The sequence below is a fragment of the Eumetopias jubatus genome, unplaced genomic scaffold (assembly GCF_037043125.1).
Source record: "Eumetopias jubatus isolate StellerSeaLion01/CBP00866 unplaced genomic scaffold, mEumJub1_p1.0 scaffold_1, whole genome shotgun sequence".
Lineage (NCBI taxonomy): Eukaryota > Metazoa > Chordata > Mammalia > Carnivora > Otariidae > Eumetopias > Eumetopias jubatus.
The window spans coordinates 201,563,988-201,583,935 of NW_028274807.1; the positions used below are offsets into that span (position 1 = coordinate 201,563,988).

At 40.5% G+C, this 19,948-nt stretch overlaps 1 long non-coding RNA gene across 1 annotated transcript; it reads right to left on the reverse strand.

Annotated features, from left to right (window-relative positions):
* Positions 1-646: 646 nt before the first annotated feature.
* Positions 647-19,836, reverse strand: LOC114196426 (uncharacterized). Its single transcript, XR_003606680.1, has 4 exons — positions 19,211-19,836; positions 16,446-16,521; positions 10,226-10,297; positions 647-771 (listed from the first exon to the last, which is right to left on the reverse strand). It is a non-coding gene; the product is annotated as an uncharacterized LOC114196426 (long non-coding RNA).
* Positions 19,837-19,948: the final 112 nt, after the last annotated feature.

The window sequence follows — 19,948 nt, forward strand, 5'->3', positions numbered from 1 at the left end:
TATGAATTTGCCTATTTGCACATTTCACATGAATATGATCATATAATATGTAGTCTTTTGCAGTGGGATTCCCTCACTTAAAACAATGATTTTAAGGCTCATCTATGTTGTGGCATATTATCAGACTTCATTCCTTTTTTACTTCCAAATATTATTCCCATTGTATGGATATCACATATTTTGTTTATCCATTCATCAATTAATGTACTTATTTGAGATGTTTCTACCTTTAGTTATTATAAGTAATGCTTCTATGAATATTCATGTGCAAGTTTTGTGTAGATGCATGTTTTTAATACTCGAGTGGAATTGCTGGGTAATATATTAACTCTATGTTTAATATTTTGAGGAACTGCCCAGACTATTTTCCAAGGGCTTCACAATTTTATATTCCTACTGGCAATGTATGAGTTCCAATTTCTCCACATCCTTGTCAACACTTATTGTAGTCTGCCTTTTTAATTCTAGCCATCCTGGTGGATGTAAATCAGTATTTCATTATTGCGTTTGCCTAATGACTAATGATGTTGGGCATTTTCTTCATATGCCTATTAGGAATTTGTATATCTTCTTTGGGGAAATGTCTACTCAGATCCTTTGCCCATTTTATTTTTAATAATTAATTAATTAATTTTTGCACAGAAGAGATTACTCGAAGTTTATTTAATTTCTAGGGGCGCCTGGCTGGCTCAGTCAGCATATCATATCTGGATCATACCACTCTGGATCTTGTCGTTGTGAGCTCAAGTTCCATGTTGGGTGTGGTGATTACTTAAAAATAAAAAAAAAAAATCTTTTAAAAAAAGTTTATTTAGTTTCTAAAATTAATATTTGATACATTACAGTTACAAAGTTAAAACCATGGTTCTTCCTGTGCTTTTAAATTCTGCATATACATTTTCTTATTCTCTTAGCAATTTTTTTATTGATGTATAGGTGACACACAATGTTACATTAGTTTCAAGTATGCAACACAGCAATTTGACAACTCTATATGTTATGTCATGCTCACCACAAATGTAGGTACCATCTGTCACCATACAACTTCTTTGCATATTTTTAAAAACGGGGTTACTGATCTTTTTCTTATTATTATTAATTTACTCTCCTAATCTCTGTCTTTTAATTACTATATTTAGAGAATTTATATTTAATGTAATCACTGAAATGCTGGAGCTTAAATCTGCCATTTTCTTTTTTGTTTATTCCTTCTCTTTTCCATTTCTCTTTTTCTTTTTCTTGCCTTTCTGTGAGTTAGTTGATTTTTTTTAAGAATTCCATTTTGGTGGGGCACCTGGGTGGCTCAGTTGGTTAAGGTGTCTTCAGCTCAGGTCATGATCCCAGGGTCCTGGGATCATGTCCGGCATTAGGCTCCTTGCTCAGCGGGGAGCCTGCTTCTCCCTCTGCCTCTGCCTGCCACTCTGCCTACTTGTGCTCTGTCACTCTGACAAATAAATAAATACAATCTTAAAAAATTTTTTTTAAAAAGCATTCGACTCTTGATCTCAGATTGGGTCTTGATCTCAGGGTTGTGAGTTCAAGCCCTGCATTAAAAAAAAAAAAAAAAGAATTCCATTTTGATTTAACTATAGTGTTTTTGGTGTGTCTCTTTGTATAGATTTTTTTGGTGTTGCTCTAAATATTACATTATACATACATTATTTATCACACTTTACTGGTTTTAATATTTTACTAAGTTCAAATGAAGTATAAAAACCTTACCTCCCTTTAAGTCATTTTACCCTCCCCTATTTATAATTGTCTTAAATGTTTCTCCCACATACACTGAGAACCACATCAGACAATATTATATTTTTTGCTTCAACTGTCAAACATAATTTTAAAAACTTGAGAGAAGGAAGGTATTTGCCAACAATTTCATGACTGCAATTGTGCTTTAATTCTTCCTGATATTGTTTTCATCTTTTATCATCTTCCTTATATTTTAAGAACATTCTTTAGCAATTTTTAGAGTAGGTTTAGTGGTGACAAATTCTTAGTTCTTCTAAGTTTTCTGTAGCTTCCCTTCATTCTTGAAGGATGATTTCACTAGATGTAGAATTTGGGGTTGACAGTTCTTTTCCTTGAGTACTTGGAAAACAGGCCACTTTCTTTTGACCTCCATGGTTTCTCATGAGAAATCTGATGTCATTAAAAAAAAAAGTTCCCCTATATAAGTGTTATTTCTCTGTCAATGTTTTCAAGATTTTTTGTCTTTAGTTTTAAGAAGTTTATTTTTAAAAAGATTTTATTTATTTATTTGGGGGAGAGAGAGCGTGAGTGAGCATGAGTGGGGGGAGGGGCAAAGGGAGAGGGAGAAACAGACTCCCCGCTGAGCAGGGAACCTGATTTGGGGCTCAATCCCAGGACCCTGGGATCACAACCTGAGCCAAAGGCAGATGCTTAACTGACTGAGCCACCCAGGCACCTCAGATTTAAGAAGTTTAAGTATGATGTACCTTGGGGTGATATCTTTGGATCTGACCTGTTTATGATTTGTCCAGCTTCTTGAAACTATAGGTTTATGTATTTTGACAAATTTGGAAAATTTCAGTCATCATTTCTTTGAATACTTTTTCTGCCCCACCCTCTTTCGCTTCTTTTGGGACTCTGATTTCACAAATGTGTATCTTTTGTTATAGTTCCACTGGTTCCTGAGGACCAGTTCATTTTTTTTTTTTTCAGTTTCTTTTCTCTTTGTGGTTTAGATTGGGTATCTTTGTCTTATCTTCAAGTTCCTTTCCTCTGTCTTCTCCATTCAGATGTTGAGCTCACCCACTGAATTGAACATTTCCATTTAGTTCTACTTTATATTCTATTTCTTTGCTGAGACTTTTTTTTTTTTAAGATTTTATTTATTTGACAGAGAGAGACACAGCAAGAGAGGGAACACAAGCAGGGGGAGTGGGAGAGGGAGAAGCAGGCTTCCCGTGGAGTAGGGAGCCTGGTGCAGGGCTCGATCCCAGGACCCTGGGATCATGACTTGAGCCGAAGGGAGCCGCTCGACTAACTGAGCCACCCAGGTGCCCCTCTTTGCTGAGAATTTTCAAATGTATTTGTTTTAAATGGATTCATAAATGTTTGATGAAGCAGTTTTATGATGGTTGTTTTAAAATCCTTGTCAGATAATTCAGGCATCTGATTCATTTTGGTGTCAGTATTTTTAAAATTATATTTTGTCATTCAAGTTGAAATTTTCCTGGTTCTTGGTATGATGAGTGATTTTTTTTTTTTAACTGTATCCTGGACACGGGCGCCTGGGTGGCTGAGTCAGTTAAGTGTCTGACTCTTGATTTCAGCTCAGGTTATGATCTCGGGGTCCTGAGATCAAAGCGCTGCATCAGGCTCCATGCTCAGTGCAGAGTCTGCTTGTCCTTCTTCCTCCCCCTGCTTGCTCTCGTGCTCTCTCTCTCAAATAAATAAAATCCTTAAAAAAATAAATTGTATCCTGGACATTTAGAGACATGAGACTCTGGATCTTATATAAATCTATTTTAGCAGGTTCTTTCTGACACCATCCTAGAGAGGAATGGGGAACCCACCTCCTTTCTGCCAGATGAGGGTGAAATTCCGGACTTCCCATTTGACCTTCTTGGCATCTCAGAGGGAAGTGATACCTTGGTGCCTTGTTCCTTTGTATGGAAATTGGATATCTTGCCTCCCACTATGCCTGACACCACCTTGGTTGGGAAGGTGGGGGTGACTTGTTAGGTCCTGCAATATTGTGATAGGGGAGGCCTCATTATTGCTGGGTGTTGCTGAAAGTTCCATCTTCACACTCAGCCTCCTCTGATACTGAAGGGTAAAGGGAAGGGTACCTTTATACAGTTGGTGGGGAGAAGTCCAGAATCCCCATGTAGCCTCCATTGATAATATAAAGGGGCCTCAATACTACCAAGCAGGGATGAAAAACCCTAAGTTCCCACTCAGTCTTCTCTGATACCACCCACATTACAGCTGGGACAGAGTGGAACTCTAGGCTCCCCATTCCCAAGGTATTGCTGACAGGAGTAAAGAGAGACCATAGTTTTGTTCCATGTTTGGTAGGGTAGGAAAGTATTGTCTTTTTCTTTCTTGGTAGGTTGCACATTTCTTGGGCCATTAGCTAGAGAAGCAGCTTGGGGAGCATTTTTGTGTATTCCTGTTGGCCTTTCTCAGTTGCCAGCTACTCTAGCACCCAGTCTAGGGTATAGGAGACAAAAAGAGAAAACCCAGGTATCTCATCACTGTGTCATTTTGTGATCCCAAGGTCCCAAGCCACTAAGATTCCAGAGTCATTTTGGTTTATGTATAATGTCCAGGTTTTTGTTTATTTTTTTTAGCTGCTGTTTGTAAAGGAACAGGATGTGTGTTTATTCCCTCTTTATCCAGAATCAGAAGTCAATGTTGTCTTTCTTTCTAGGTACAACATATATTTCCCTGTTTCTTAAAACTCTACTTTTCAAGTTTTCTTAATATAGGGTGCACTTATTTCTCATTGTTTATAACTTTTGTTGCCATTATGGATGGGATTCTCTTTTTCTTTCTTACATTTTAAAATTGGCTAATACTGTTAATTTTTATGAAGAAAAGAGTTAATACAGTTAATACTCTTGTGAAGACAAGAGTTAATGGTTGCCTGTCTTTGGGAAGCCTAGAACCCTGTCAACCCTTGGCTAACCCCTGAGAATATGGCCTTCAGAATGCTCTTTATGTTTCTGATGACATTCTGTATGCTCAGGGCAATGGATGATGCTGTACCAGTTTATTAGGATTGTTTTGCACAAGCATGACAATTGATGATGTGCCTCATTTCGCTGTTGGGGTCCTGAGTTTTAGTTACCACGGATGGTCATATAGCCAGAACAGTTGCCTATATGCCCCCAACCTTTGATAAAAGCTTCAAACCCTTGGACCAGAGTGAACTTCTTTTGGCAGACATTTCACACTGTCCTTCCAGTTTGCTGCTAGAAAGACTGTATCTTGTGTGGTCCCACGAGGGGAATGACTTGGAAGCCTATGTGTGATTTCTCTGGACTTTACCCAATGTATACTTTTGTTCTGTTGCTCTTACTCTGTATCTTTTGCTGTAATAAGCCTTGGCTGTGAGTATAACCCGCTAGTAAGTCTTTTTTTTTTATTTTTAAAATTTATTTTATTTTTTTATAGATTTATTTATTTGACAGAGACACAGTGAGAGAGGGAACACAAACAGGGGGAGTGGGAGAAGCAGGCTTCTGGCAGAACAGGGAGCCGGATGCGGGGCTTGATCACAGGACCCTGGGATCATGACCTGAGCTGAAGGCAGACGCTTAATGACTGAGCCACCCAGGCGCCCCAAACCTGCTAGTAAGTCTTGTGAATCATTCTAGTAAACCACCTAACTTGAGAATGATCATGGGACTCCTAAACTTTAAAAAATTAGACTAATTTCATACACAACCACATTGATAGTAAATTTTTATGAGAGCTACTAGTTTACCAGTTGATTTTTTTTTTTTTTTATTTATTTGAGAGAGAGAGAATGAGAGATAGAGAGCACGAGAGGGAAGAGGGTCAGAGGGAGAAGCAGACTCCCTACTGAGCAGGGAGCCCGACGCGGGACTCGATCCCGGGACTCCAGGATCATGACCTGAGCCGAAGGCAGTCGCTTAACCAACCGAGCCACCCAGGCACCCTACCAGTTGATTTTCTTAAGTGGTCTAGATCACATTGTCTGCAGAAAATGTGTAGTATTTTTCTCTTCTTCTTTATTTATAGGCTTTAATTAATCTTAGGCCCTTTATATGAGTCTATCAGTATACTTATGTTTCTTTTTTTTTAAGATTTTTAAATTTATTCATTTGACAGAGCGAGTAAGAGCACGAGCAGGGGGTAGGGTCAGAGAGGGAGGGAGAAGCAGACTCCACACTGAGCAGGGCACCCGACACGGGGCCTGATTCCAGGACCCCGGGAACATGACCTGAGCCAAAGGTAGATGCTTAACCAACAGAGCCATCCAGCCCCTTATGTTTCTAGTTTTTAAAAAAATATTTGGGGGGGAGGGGCAGAGGGAGAGGGAGAGAGAGAACCTCAAGCAGACTCCCTGCTGAGTGGGGAATCCGACACAGGGCTCGATCTCACAACCCTGAGATCGTGACCTGAGCCGAAATCAAGAGTTGGATGCTTAACCAACTGAGCCACCCAGGCACCCATTATGTTTCTAGTTTTTTTTTTTTTTTAAAGATTTTATTTATTTGAAAGAGAGACAGTGAGAGACAGCATGAGAGGGGAGAAGATCAGAGGGAGAAGCAGACCCCCCACCGAGCCGGGAGTCCGACACAGGACTCGATCCCGGGATTCCAGGATCATGACTGGAGCTGAAGGCAGTCGCTCAACCAACTGAGCCATCCAGGTGCTCTATGTTTCTAGTTTTAATGGGAAAGTTCTCAATGTTCTACATTAACTATAATGTTTTTATACTTTTCCAGTAAACATTTTCATATTAAATTTTCTTCTGCTTCTAGTTGATTGACTGAAGGTACTTATCAGTAATGAATGTTAAACTTCATTAATATTTTTTTGTTTATTGAGATAATCATATAATTTTTTCTTTAATGAAGCAGTCTGCATCTCTTTTAGGTATAGATATTCGATTATCCTTTTTTTTTTTAAAGATTTATATATTTGAGAGAGAGAGAGAAAGAGTGTGTTTGTGTGTGTTGTGGGTGTGTGTGAGAGCAGGGGGAGGGGCAGAGGGAGAGGGAGAGGGAGAGAGAGAATCTCAAGCATACTCCTGGCTGAGTATGGAGCCCAGTGTGGGGCTTGATCTCACAACCCTGAGATCATGACCGGAGCCGAAATCAAGATTCGGATGCTAAACCGACTGAGCCACCCAAGTGCCCCAGCCCTTTATTTCTTCTGTGGTTATTCTTGCTTTCTGATTTTTCTTGATTCAAGTTTGGGAATTTTCATTTTTCCAAGAATATCATCCATTGTCTACTTTTTATTTCGTTAAAAATTTTTTTAAATGAAATAACCAAGAACTGGTAATACTAAGCCTGATTTTTCAAAAAAGATTTTTATATGGACATACTAAATTTAAATAATAATTGTTAATATTAATAATGTTGTGGTCATTGTCACTTAACATTAAACAAGTATCTGCTTAATCTATGCTTCCTCTTATACCCCGGCTTTCCCTCTTTGATTAGGAAGTATATATTGCACAGAACTCTTAGAGGTACTACATTAAATGTGATTCTTATACACTTGGTTGCAATATTTCTAACATAGTCTGTCAATACATTTGGTACCCATCTGTGCAGATATCTCTAGGCTTTGCTTTTTAGCTATCATGTGTGACCCGGTTTGGGTAGATATTTTGCCCGAATGGTAACAACAGTTTCCCTTCCAAAGTGCTCTTCCAAAACTTTGCCACTCCCCCATTAAGAGGTGGAGTTATGCTCCTTCCCCTTGAACTTGGGTGGGCCTTGTGATTGCTTCAACTAACAGAGTACAGTGGAAGTAAATGCTATGTGACTTCTAAGGCTAGGTCATAAAAGGTAAGGCAGTTTTCACTTGGCTCTTCTTAGGAGGCTCACTGTTAGAAACGGCCACTATACTAATGAAAAAGCTAAGACCACATGAAGAGGTCTAACAGGAAGAACTAAGGACCTTAGTCCTCAGCCCTGGCTGAGCTGCCAGCCAACAGTCTGTTACCAACTTGCCAGCAACATGTGTGAGCGACCTTGGAAACTAATCTGCTAGCTCTCAGTAGAGCTGTCCCAGCTGATCCGATGTGGAACAGAGACTAACCCTCCCTGAGTCCTGACCAGATTGAAAATTTGTGAGCACAATCAATGACTATTTTTGTTTTATTTTTTTAAGATATTATTTATTTGAGAGGAGAGACAGTGAGCATGAGCAGGGGTGGGGGAAGGGCAGAGGGAGAGGGAGAAGCAGACTCCCCACTGAGCAAGGAGCCTGACGCAGGGTTCAAACACAGGACCCTGGGATCATGACCTGAGCCAAAGGCAGCCCCTTAACTGACTGAGCCACCCAGGCACCCCACTATTTTTGTTTTAAATCACTGTTTTGTTATACAGCAATTGACAACTGATAAAAAGATAAATCCAAAAAGTAGTTGAGAGTGGGAAGCATACTGCTTCTGAATTTCTGTCCATTCATCTAAAAGCTTTCTTTTCATGGCTTCCACGAGACCACACTCTCCTGTTTGTTTTCAACTTCACCTTTGTCCCTTTGCTGGCTTATCATTCTTTATGACCTGTAAATACTAATGTTCCCAAATGCTTAATCCTGGGCCCTGTCCTTGTATCTGCCCTTTTCTCTAGCTGTATTTTCTCCCGGGACCGTGGGATCATGACCTGAGCCGAAGGCAGACGCTTAACGACTGAGCCACCCAGGAGCCCCAGAATCACTTTTTAAAAAGAGTTACTTATTTTGAGAGAGAGGGAGAGAGAGGGTGTGCGCCTGTGTGGGGGGGAGGGGCGGAGCAGAGGCAGAAGGAGAGAGAATCTCGAGCAGACTCCCTGCTGAGCACAGACACCAGTGCGGGGCTCCATCTCACAATCCTGAGGTCATGACCTGAGCTGGAATCAAGAGCTGGACGCTTAATCAACTGAGCCACCCAGATGCCCCTCAAGCAGAATTATTAATCCCACATCCCCAGACCTCTTTGTCCCCCAGTCTCCATTAGTCTCCACCAATCACTCAGTTGCTGAGGTAAAAAATTTAGGATTTATCTTTGATTGCTTTCTTTCTCTCACTCCCTGCATTCAAGCCATCAGCAATATTAAGACTGGTGTGTAATCATCTGCATCTCTCACAGCTCAGATATACTTATACAAGCACTTACATAAATAAGCATATATATGGCTTTTGGCTTTACTGAAATAGACTCCAAACACATATTACTCTGGAACTTACTTTTTTCAGTTGACATCCCCATATCAGTAAATACAGATTCAACTGTTTTTTTCTCCCAATTTCTTTTTTTTTATAAAGATTTTTATTTTTATTTATTTGAGAGAGAGAGAATGAGAGATAGAGAGCACGAGAGGGAAGAGGGTCAGAGGGAGAAGCAGACTCCCTGCTGAGCAGGGAGCCCGATGTGGGACTCGATCCCGGGACTCCAGGATCATGACCCGAGCCGAAGGCAGTCGCTTAACCAACTGAGCCACCCAGGCGCCCCTTTTTCTCCCAATTTCTTAATGGATTTCTAGATACATACAAACACCTGTAGTTTATATATATATACACAGGACCACAATATTTTCAATATTTACTGGGGTATGGTGGTTATTTTCCCTTTTTCTTTTCTTTCTTTTTTTTTTTTTAATGATTTTATTTATTTGAGAGAGCACGCATGAGTGGGGGGGAGAGGCAGAGGGAGAGGTAGAGGGTGAGAAGCAGACTCCCCACTGAGTGCTGATCCTGACATGGGGCTCAATCCCAGGACGCTGAGATCATGACCTGAACCAATGTTAGATAGATCCTTGACCGACTGAGCCACCCAGGCACCCCAGCTTTTTCTTTTTTTCTGTCACTTCCTCCTTCCTTCATTTCTCCCCACTCTTAAATCAAGATAACTCAACTAAACAGCATATATCCACTCGTATCTTTCCCCATACTCATAAAATCAAACAAATATATGCATGTATATATAAGTTTAGGTGTCTTGCTTTTCCCATTCAACAAACCCCAAAACCTCATGGAAACTCCTCCAGAATTATCTAGTATAGTGAAAATTCATTCTTTTAAATGACAGTGTAATAGTTCTTAGTATGGATATTGTAAAATGTATTCCTCCATTCCCTTATTTATGAGCATTCTCTTTATTTCCCCCAACACAAGTAATGATATAATTAATATCTTTGTACATTTTTTTTTTAAGATTTTATTGATTTATTTGACAGAGACAGACAGCGAGAGCAGGAACACAAGAAGGGGGAGTGGGAGAGGGAGAGCAGGCTTCCCGCTGAGCAGGGAGCCCGATGTGGGACTCGATCCCAGGACTCTGGGATCATGACCTGAGCTGAAGGCAGCCGCTTAATGACTGAGCCACCCAGGCGCCCTGTACATTTATTCTTTGTACTAGTACTTTTATTTCTATAAACTAGAATTTCTGATAGAATTTGCTGGTCAAAGGATACATACAAGCTTTTATTAAACAGTAAATAGATACATTTATTAATCAAGCAGAGGGTAGACAAAATAACAGTAAAACAAGTATCTGTGGACTTACCACCTAGTTTAAGAAATAGAGCTTTAGTGATTCTCTGAAGCCTCCTTGGTGCTCCAATGATTCCTTTTCCCCCTTTAGAAAAAAAAAAAAATCCTGAATTTTTTTTACTTTTCCTTATCATGCTTAATTCCCTGCATAATCTGTTCTTTAATTTTGACTTGTAAAACTTCATATAAATGAAAACAAAATTATATATTCTTTTATGTCCTTTTTTTGCCTGGTCATATTCCTGAGATTTAACTATTTTGATGGGTAGAGCTGAAAAGTTCATTCATGTTCAATGCTGTTTAATCATTCATTATATAAATGCACTGTGTTGTATGGACATTTGCCAATACTGCTATGGACGTTTCTGAACATGGCCTTTTTGGTGTACACATGCAAGTTTCTGTAGTTTGCATATCTAAGATATATGCAATTGTTGGTTGTGGGGTATGCCCATATTTAACTTTACAAGGTAATGCTAAATTGTTTTCCAAAGCCATTATACCAATTAACATTCCCACTAACACTGCACTATGCCTGATTTCCCTGAAGCATCTTTTCGAATGTTTCTTAGCTATTAATTTTTCCTCTTTTGTGGTATTTGCCAGTTTAAAAAATTGGGTTGCCTTTTTCTGATTTGCATGAATTCTTTGTATATCCTAGATCAGTGGTGTCCAAAAGAAATAAAATGCAAGTCACAGATGTAATTTAAAATGTTCTAGTAGCCACAGTTAAAAAAGTGATAAGAAACAGGAAAAATTAATTTAATTTTATTTTTTAAAGATTTACTTATTTTAGAAAGTGGGGAAGGGGCAGAGGGAGAGATTGCTGAAGCAATCTCCCCACTGACTGGGGAGCCTGACGTGGGGCTCTATCCCAGGACCCTGAAGATCATCACCAGAATTGAAATCAATAGTCTGCCACTTAACTGACTAAGCCATCCAGGTATCCCTGGGCAAAATTAATTTTAATAGTTTTTTTACTTAATAATACAATCTACTTACCAAAATATTATCATTCCAAGATGTTAATACATACAAAAATTTTTTTTGTACTAACTTTTTGAAATCTGGAATCTATTTCATACTTACAGCACATCTTAATTTGGCCTACCTACATTTTAAGTACTCAAGAGCCACACGTAGTTAGTACCTACTGTACTGGGGTATAGCTCTAGATACTTTTGTTGTTCTTATAGGTGTTGCAGACCTTTCCTTCTAGTTTATGATTTTTCCTTTCACATTTTGTCTTTTGAGGACAAAGTTTCAAGGGAGCTGAATTTTGACTTCTTTGGTTTGTACTCTGAATTTTAAGAACATTTTTTCTATCACATGGGCATGTCCCAAAGATATTGTATTATTCTATATTTTATTCTAAATCTTTTCATGTTTTGCCTTTTATATTGAAGTCTTCAATCCATCTGGAACTGACTTTTGGGTTAAATATGAAATAAGGATCCATTTTTACTTTCTCTTCAGATGGATAGTCAGTAAGATAACCTAGCTCTAATAGTCTGGTGTTGATGTTGTTTTTGTAAATGGTATGTTTTATTTGCTTGTGCTTTCCATTTGCTGGATTATAGAAATGCAGTTGATTTTTTTATCTGAAAAACTTGAAGAATTGTCATTAGTTCTAAGTATTATTCTGTAAATTATTTTGCGTTTTCTAAGTAGACAATCATACCACCTGTAAATAACCACTGTCCTTTTCATTCCTTACATGTTTTATTTCTTTTTAAAAAAAGATTTTATTATTTGAGAGAGAGAGAGGGAGAGGGAGGAGCAGAGGGAGAGGGAGATAATCTCCAGCAGACTCTGACTCTGAACTGAGTGCAGAGCCCTATGCGGGATTGATCCCATGACCCTGAGGTCATGACCTGAGCAAACCAAGAGTTGGAGGTTTAACCAACTGAGCCACCCAGGAGCCCCTTACATATTTTATTTCTTTTATTGTTTTATTTTGCTGGCTAGGACTCAAATACAATGTTGAATAGAAATGGTGACAGCAAACATTCTGTTTTATTTTCAATTTCAAAAGAAATGCTTTCTTCCACAATTACGAATAATGTTTGCTCTAGGTCTTTATCAGGTTAAGGAAGTTTTCTTCTATTCCTGATTTGTTAAAGGTTTTTTTGTTCCTCTTTCTTTTCTTTTTTTAAAATTAAGAATGGGGGCACCTTGGTGGCTCAGTTGGTTAAGCATCTGCCTTTGGCTCAGGTCATGATCCCAGGGTCCTGGGATCAAGTCCTGCATCAAGGGTCCTTGCTCAGAGGGCCTGACAAGCCTGCTTCTCCCTCTGCCTGCTGAAATCCCCCTGCTTGTGCTCTTCTCTCTCTCAAATAAATATATAAAATCTTTTAAATAAAATAAAATTAAGAATGCTTACTGAATTTTAACAAATATTTTTGCCTGCATCTAAAAAAAAAAAATAGGGCACCTGGGTGGCTCAGTCGTTAAGCGTCTGCCTTCGGCTCAGGTCATGATCCCAGGGTCCTGGGATCGAGCCCCGCATCGGGCTCCCTGCTCCGCGGGAAGCCTGCTTCTCCCTCTCCCACTCCCCCTGCTTGTGTTCCTGCTCTCGCTATCTCTCTCTCTCTCAAATAAATAAAATCTTAAATAAATAAATAAATAAATAAATAAATAAATAAATAAATAAATAAAAGTATTTGGATGTACCATCTTTATTAGCTTTCAAATGTGGCTCTAACAAAGTATTACAACCTTAGAAGCTTAAGACAGCCCCACACATTTATTTTTTTTACAGTTCTGCACACCAGAAGTCCAGTATGGGTCTAACTGAACTAAAAACAGTGTTGGCAGGCTATATCCATTCTCGAGGTTCTGGGAGAAAATCTAGTTCCTGCTCATTTGGGTTATTGGCAGAATTCAGTTCCCAGAGGTTGTAGGGCCACAGTCCCTGTTTTCCTGCTCCCTGTAAAATGAGCGAGGGTCATTCTCATCTTGCAGAGGCTGCCACATTTCTTGGCTCATGGCCCTTTTCCTCCATTTTCAGAGCCAGCAACAGGCAGGTTGAGTGCTTGTCCTTTTCATCTCTCTGACCAACACTTTTGCCTTCCTCTTCCATTTTTAAGGATTTGTGATTAGATTGGGACCAGATAATCCAAGATAACCTCTCCATCCCAAGGTCTGGCACTCGATCACATCAAAGTCCCTATTGCCACACAAAGAAACATAGTCACAGGTTCCAGGGATTAGGAAGCGGACATCTCTGGGGAGCTATTCTGCCTACCACACCATCATAATTTGTTAATATGTGAATTACTTTAACAAGTTTGCATAACTGAACACTAACTTTCACTCCTGAAATAAATTCAACTTGATCCTGATTTTTATCTTTTTAACAAATTGCTGGATTTGCTTTAATGTTTTGTTCACGATTATTCCATCTTTGTTCAAGAATGAGAATAGCTTGGGCGCCTGGGTGGCTCAGTCGTTAAGTGTCTGCCTTTGGCTCAGGTCATGAGCCCAGGGTCCTGGGATCGAGCCCCACATCGGGCTCCCTGCTCCGTGGGGAGCCTGCTTCTCCCTCTCCCACTCCCCCTGCTTATGTTCCTGCTCTCACTGTCTCTCTCTGTCAAATAAATAAATAAAATCTTTAAAAAAAAAAAAAAGAATGAGAATAGCTTGTAACTTCTCCTTTCTTGTCCTATCTTTGCCTGTCTGGGTCTGCCCGTCCATCTATTCATCCATCCCTTCCTTTCTTTTTGAGAGAAAATTGACTACTGACTCATTTTTAATGGTTTTAGGACCAGATAGGTTTTCCATTTCTCACTGAGTCAGTTTTGCCAGTTTTTTTTTTTTTTTAAGATTTTATTTACTTATTTGACAGAGAGAGACACAGCGAGAGAGGGAACACAAGCAGGGGGAGTGGAAGAGGGAGAAGCAGGCCTCCCGTGAGCAGGGAGCCTGATGAGGGGCTCGATCCCAGGTGACCTGAGCTGAAAGCAGATGCTTAACGACTGAGTCACCCAGGCGCCCCAGTGATTTCTTTCTAAAAAAATTTTTTTTCTAATGCAATATATGTTAAGAAAAAAAAAAGAAGAAGAAGATAGCAGGAGGGGAAGAATGAAGGGGAGTAAGTTGGAGGGGGAGAAGAACCATGAGAGATGATGGACTCTGAAAAACAAACTGAGGGTTCTAGAGGGGAGGGAGGTGGGGGGATGGGTTAGCCTGGTGATGGGTATTAAAGAGGGCACATTCCGTGTGGAGCACTGGGTGTTATGCACAAACAATGAATCATGGAACACTACATCAAAAACTAATGATGTAATGTATGGTGATTAACATAACAATAAAAAATAAAAAAAAATGCACCCTTAAAAAATTTTTTTTTTAGATTTTATTCTTTTATTTGACAGAGAGAAAGAGAACGAGCCAAAAAGCACAAGCTGGGGGAATGGCAGAGGGAGAGGGAGAAGGAGAAGCAGGCTCTCCGCCAAGCAGAGAGCCCGATGTGGGGCTCAATCCCAGGATCCTGGGATCATACCTGAGCTGAGGGCAGACATTGAACCAACTGAGCCACCCAGGTGCCCCGCCCCCTTAGTTAGTGATTTCTAACTTAATTTCAAATTTGTCAGAGAACATGGCTTATGCAACACCAATCATATGAATTTGTTGAGAATTACTACATGGACTTACATGTATGTGGTCAATTTTCATAAACATTCCACACATGCATATTAGGATATGAGTGTTCTGTTGAGTGCAACAGTTTATATATATCTATAAATTCAATCTTTTTAATTATGTTGTTTATATCTTCTGATTCTTGTCTATAAGATCTATCCATTATTTTGAGGTGTGTTAAAATCTCCACTATACTGGGATATTCATTTTTCTTGTAGTTCTGTCGAATTTTGCTTTTTGTATCTTAAGGACATGTAATATGCAGGCATATTTAGAAGTCTTAAGTCCTGGGGTGCTTGGTGGCTCAGTCGGTTAAGCACCTACCCTCAGCTCAGGTCATGATCCTGGAGTCCTGGGATCGAGCCCCACGTCCGGCTCCCTGATCAGCGTGGAGCCTGCTTCTCCCTCTGCCTCCCCCTGCTCCTCTCTCTCTCTCAAATAAATAAAATCTTTAAAAAAAAAAAAGGAATTCTGAAGTCCTAGTGAACTTCATTTAGTAATTTTCATTTATTCTTAGTCTGATGTTGTCAGCTTTCTACTGATATATTAGCCTGACATGTTTTTCCATTCTTTTACATTTTTCTATGTTCTTGGTTTTAAGAATGTCTCAAAAATAGCATATGGTTGGATTTTGTTTCCTTGTCTATTTTACATTCTTTTTTTTAAAACTGGAGACTTTATTCAATTTACATTTACTGTAGTTATTGAAATATTTGCATTTATTTTTTACCACATTATTTGTGATTTCAATTTGTTTCACTATTGCTTTTTTTTCTATTTCCATATGATGCTTTTTTTGTAATTTTGTTCTCTTTCCTCTATTAACTTAGAAATTGGAACTCTTAGTAGTTACTTGAGATACCTTAACTTGAGTACTTAAAAGAATAAAGCTTAATCCATATTTTTACCCTCTTCCCAAACAATACAAGGACTTTGGAAAACTTCAACTCCAATCATCACTCCACCCTTCCCACTTCCAAATTTTGATTTTGTTCTCCTGGATATTAGTTCTATCTTGCCTTACTTTATTAACCACACAAATTATGTATTATTACTTTGTTACGTTTTTAGTTTTAAGCACTTATTTACCAATTTCTTTGCTCATTGTTCCTTCTTGTATCAGCGAGTATCTTCTGTTGGTGGTAAACTCCAGATTTTTTTTGTCTGAAAATGTCTTTAATCAGATAGCCAGATTCAAATCCTGGCTCTCCCTTTCCTTAGTCATGTGACCCTAGATAAGTACCTTAACCTCTGGGATCTTTGGTTTACTAATTTGTAAAACTGAGTTTCATCCTTTGCTGGGACAGACAAGGCTGGGAAGGAAGATGCAATGAACAGCTCCTGAGATGAATTCTTTGAAAGGGTGTCAAGATCCAAAACACAACAAAACAAACACTATAATCACTTCCCTTCGTGTCTGATACTCTCGTAGGGAAGACAAAATTAACACACATTGAAAAGGAATTAATAATATTCCTGTGTACTTGAGGGTTAAGTGTATGGTTCTTTCAAGTCAGCACTTTCAAGCCCAATGAAATGGTTGGCTCCTAGGAGCTTATGAAGGAGTCTTAACAGAAGACAGTGCTTACCTGGATGCCAATAGCTTATCAGCTGCTCAATAATCTAGTCTGGACAGGAAAATAAAATGTGAACACTTTAGAGTTTCTAAAAGAAAAAGAGTAAAAAAAAAAGTAAGGCTTTCAAAAGAGTAGCAAATTAAGTATTCATTAAACACCTGGCATATACAGAGCCAAACACTATAAAATATTAAAGACAATAATGCTTCTGCCTTCAGTGAACTTTTAAGAGTTGGGAAGGGCGCCTGGGTGGCTCAGATGGTTAAGCATCTGCCTTCGGCTCAGGTCATGATCCCAGGGTCCTGGGATCGAGTCCCGCATCGGGTTTCCTGCTCCTTGGGAGCCTGCTTCTCCCTCTGCTTGCTTCTCTCTCTCTCTCATGAATAAATAAATAAAATCTTAAAAAAAAAAAAGAGTTGGGAAGATAGACTTATGTAATGAAAATCAGTTAACAAAGAAATACGGAAGAGAAAAAGACAACTACAGAGTACAATGCTACTATATAGGAAGGTGCTAACTTGATACAAATAATGTATGTGATAGGGTTCAATATAGGTTGCGTATTGCTTTCTAGATTCCTCTTGTGTTGAGATCTGCAGATTGAACATGATTAAAAATCAATTGTAATTATACTTTTTTTCTCTAAGGAATTCCAGAGCCAATGAGTGTGATAGATTTGTGCAGAACAGTTAAAATAACCATCATTCTAAATTATGTTACCGTTCTTTTGTACATTGATTAAATCTAAAATAACTTTCAAGTATGTTGAGCCTTAAATTTGTAAGGTAGCTAATTTTTTAGTGCATGGCTATTAGTTTACATGTACTAGGTACTTTCTCAGTCGTACTGGGTGGCTCAGTCAAATAAGCGCCTGCCTTCAGCTCAGGTCATGATCCCAGGGTCCTGGGATTGAGTGCCACATCTGGCTCCTTGCTTATCGGGGAGCCTGCTTCTCCCTCTGCCTGCCGCTTCCCCTGCTTGTGCGCTTGCTCTAACAAATAAAAATCTTAAATTTTTTTTTTTTTTTTTTTTACAAATAGTAATTTGGAGACTGTGCTTAAGAGATCAATTGTCCAACTTGGGCCAAAAGGCTCTCCTAAGGCAAGAGATGTCTGAGTCAACTTTGTTTCGGGATCACTAAAGGCTACCCTAGGGTCCCCTGGGATGGGGTGGTCTGGGTCAACAGGAAGCAGTAATGGCAGGAGCAATTATAAAGATTTTTATGGTTTTCAGCACTCCATGAATGAATACCTCTTAGGTTTCGCCTTAAGACTTTTTGACATTTTTCCTTCAAACACATTTGCAGAAGGCTTTATGTAACAAACTAGGAGACAGTCAATATCTAATAATGCTAAAGACAAAATTATTCCACAGCTTTGATCAAGAGGCCAGGCCCAAGAATATGTTCTGAGGATGCATTCTCTTGAATTTAAAATACATGCCCAGTGCGGCGCCTGGGTGGCTCAGTTGGTTAAGCGGCTGCCGTCAGCTTAGGTCATGATCCTGGAGTCCCGGGATCAAGCCCCACATCTGGCTCCCTGCTCAGCAGGGAGTCTACTTCTCCCTCTGACCCTCCCCCCTCTTGTTCTCTCTTTCTCTCTCTCAAATAAATGAATAAAATCTTTTAAAAAAAATATGTGCACAAAAACCCCTGGTACAATAACAGATGAGGGCATTTAATAGTATTCAGTATTCTAGTAATCTTGCATGAAAAGTAACCAAGCCCAGTGACACATACTGGAAAGTGGCAGGGCTGGTATACGATGCAAAGCAGAGTTAGCTCTTAACCACTGCACTAAAATAAAATGTCTGATTAACTGTTGACATTTACTGGAAGTTTAGAGCTTTACAAATATTCTCTCCTTTGATCCTTGCAACAGTGACAGGACCTATCCCCATTAACATTCTCATCTCACAATGAGAAAAAAAGCACAGAGAAATTATGTAACATTCTGTAAAGAAGTGGTCATGAGAGACTTGAACTTAGGGAATCAGATGGGCGCTATACCTGGATCCTATGTCTAAAGGCAACAGAAAAAAAATTCTAAAATAATCCCCAAGTGAAAAATGGTGATAAAAAGATAGTAGACACTGCCGGCCTATGCATATGCGCATCCACACATACTTTCAGGATATAAAAAAGAGCCAGTAAAGGATGTCTGTTCACTTAGATCACATTTCAGTAATTAGGACACAACTGTCTTGATTTAGGCTGCTGTAACAGAATACCATATAGACTGGGTGGCTATAAACAGCCGAAATTTAGTTCTGACAGTTCTGGCGGCTGGAAATCCCGGAGCAGGGTGCAGGCATGGCTGAGATCTGGTGGGAGAACTCTTCTTGGCTGTAGCCTGCCCTTTTCTTCTGCTATCTTCCCTCACAAGGCAGACAGGGAAGAGAGCTCAATGGGGGGTCTCTTTTATAAGGACACTAATCCCATTCAGGAGGGCTCCACCCTTACGATTTAATCACCCTAAGGCCCCACCTCCTAAAACCTGGGAGGTTAGGATTTTTAACATATAAACTAGGTGGGTCGAGGCACACAGTCAGTCCACAACACATACTTCCATGCCACTGTTTGCTGGTAGAATCCTATTTAAAATTATAGTAACCCCCCCCCCCAAAGCTGGTCGATCCTATGAACTCCCAATTTCAAAATGATCAATTATCATAACTCTTCAACGTCCTGAGCGTTTAGCTAAAGGCTTTATGCATTGTTTCTCCTTCCAAAAATAACTAAAAACGTAGCCCTTTCAAGCTGTCCTATTTACTCTCACCTCGTCATTTTCGCAGGAAAGTGATCGACAGCCTTCGACAAGGACGTCTGCTCCGAGGCCTTAAGAACCCCGCGGAAGACCGGCGCTGTGGCGTTGCAGAGTTGGGGTGGGGGCAGAAGACCCAGAGGGAGGCGGGAAGGAGGAGGGGGCATCCCGGGAGCTCGGCCTCCGGGCGAATCCCGGGCCTGGCTCCGTTTCCGTAGCTGCTGAGGGGTGAGATGAAGAGGCAAGGGGGAGAGAAAGGGAGGAGGAGAAATAAAGAGAAGGGCGAGAGGCTCGGGAGGCGCGGCGACCGCGGTACCTCAGACCTCGGAGGCCCGGGGGAGGGGCCCTCGGCGCCGCCGCCGCGGACTCCTCTGCTCCGGGCGGTCAGGTCTTCCCTGGCGGCGGGGTAGGAAGGGTAGAGTCCCGGCGGGCTCGGGCCGTTCCCCCGACGTCGCCAGCCAACAGCCTGGGACTAGGCCGGGTCACGCCTCAGCCCCCAGCCGCCTTGGTGGGCCCGAGGGAGGGGTCGCGGCGGCGCCGCCACCACTCGGGGTCCGGTGCTTATTGTTCCGGGAAGCCGCGGGCAGGATCGGGCCGGCCGACCCGCCCCCGCCTGGGGTCGCAGGGCAGCTGCGGGAGCGCCGACTGGCGGCGGACGCGCGGCCGGTGCGTGTCCCTTTAAGGGGCCGGGCCTGGGAGGCGAAGGGGCTGGCGGGGTGCGCGTCGCTCCCCGTGTGAGTGTGTGGGGGAGAG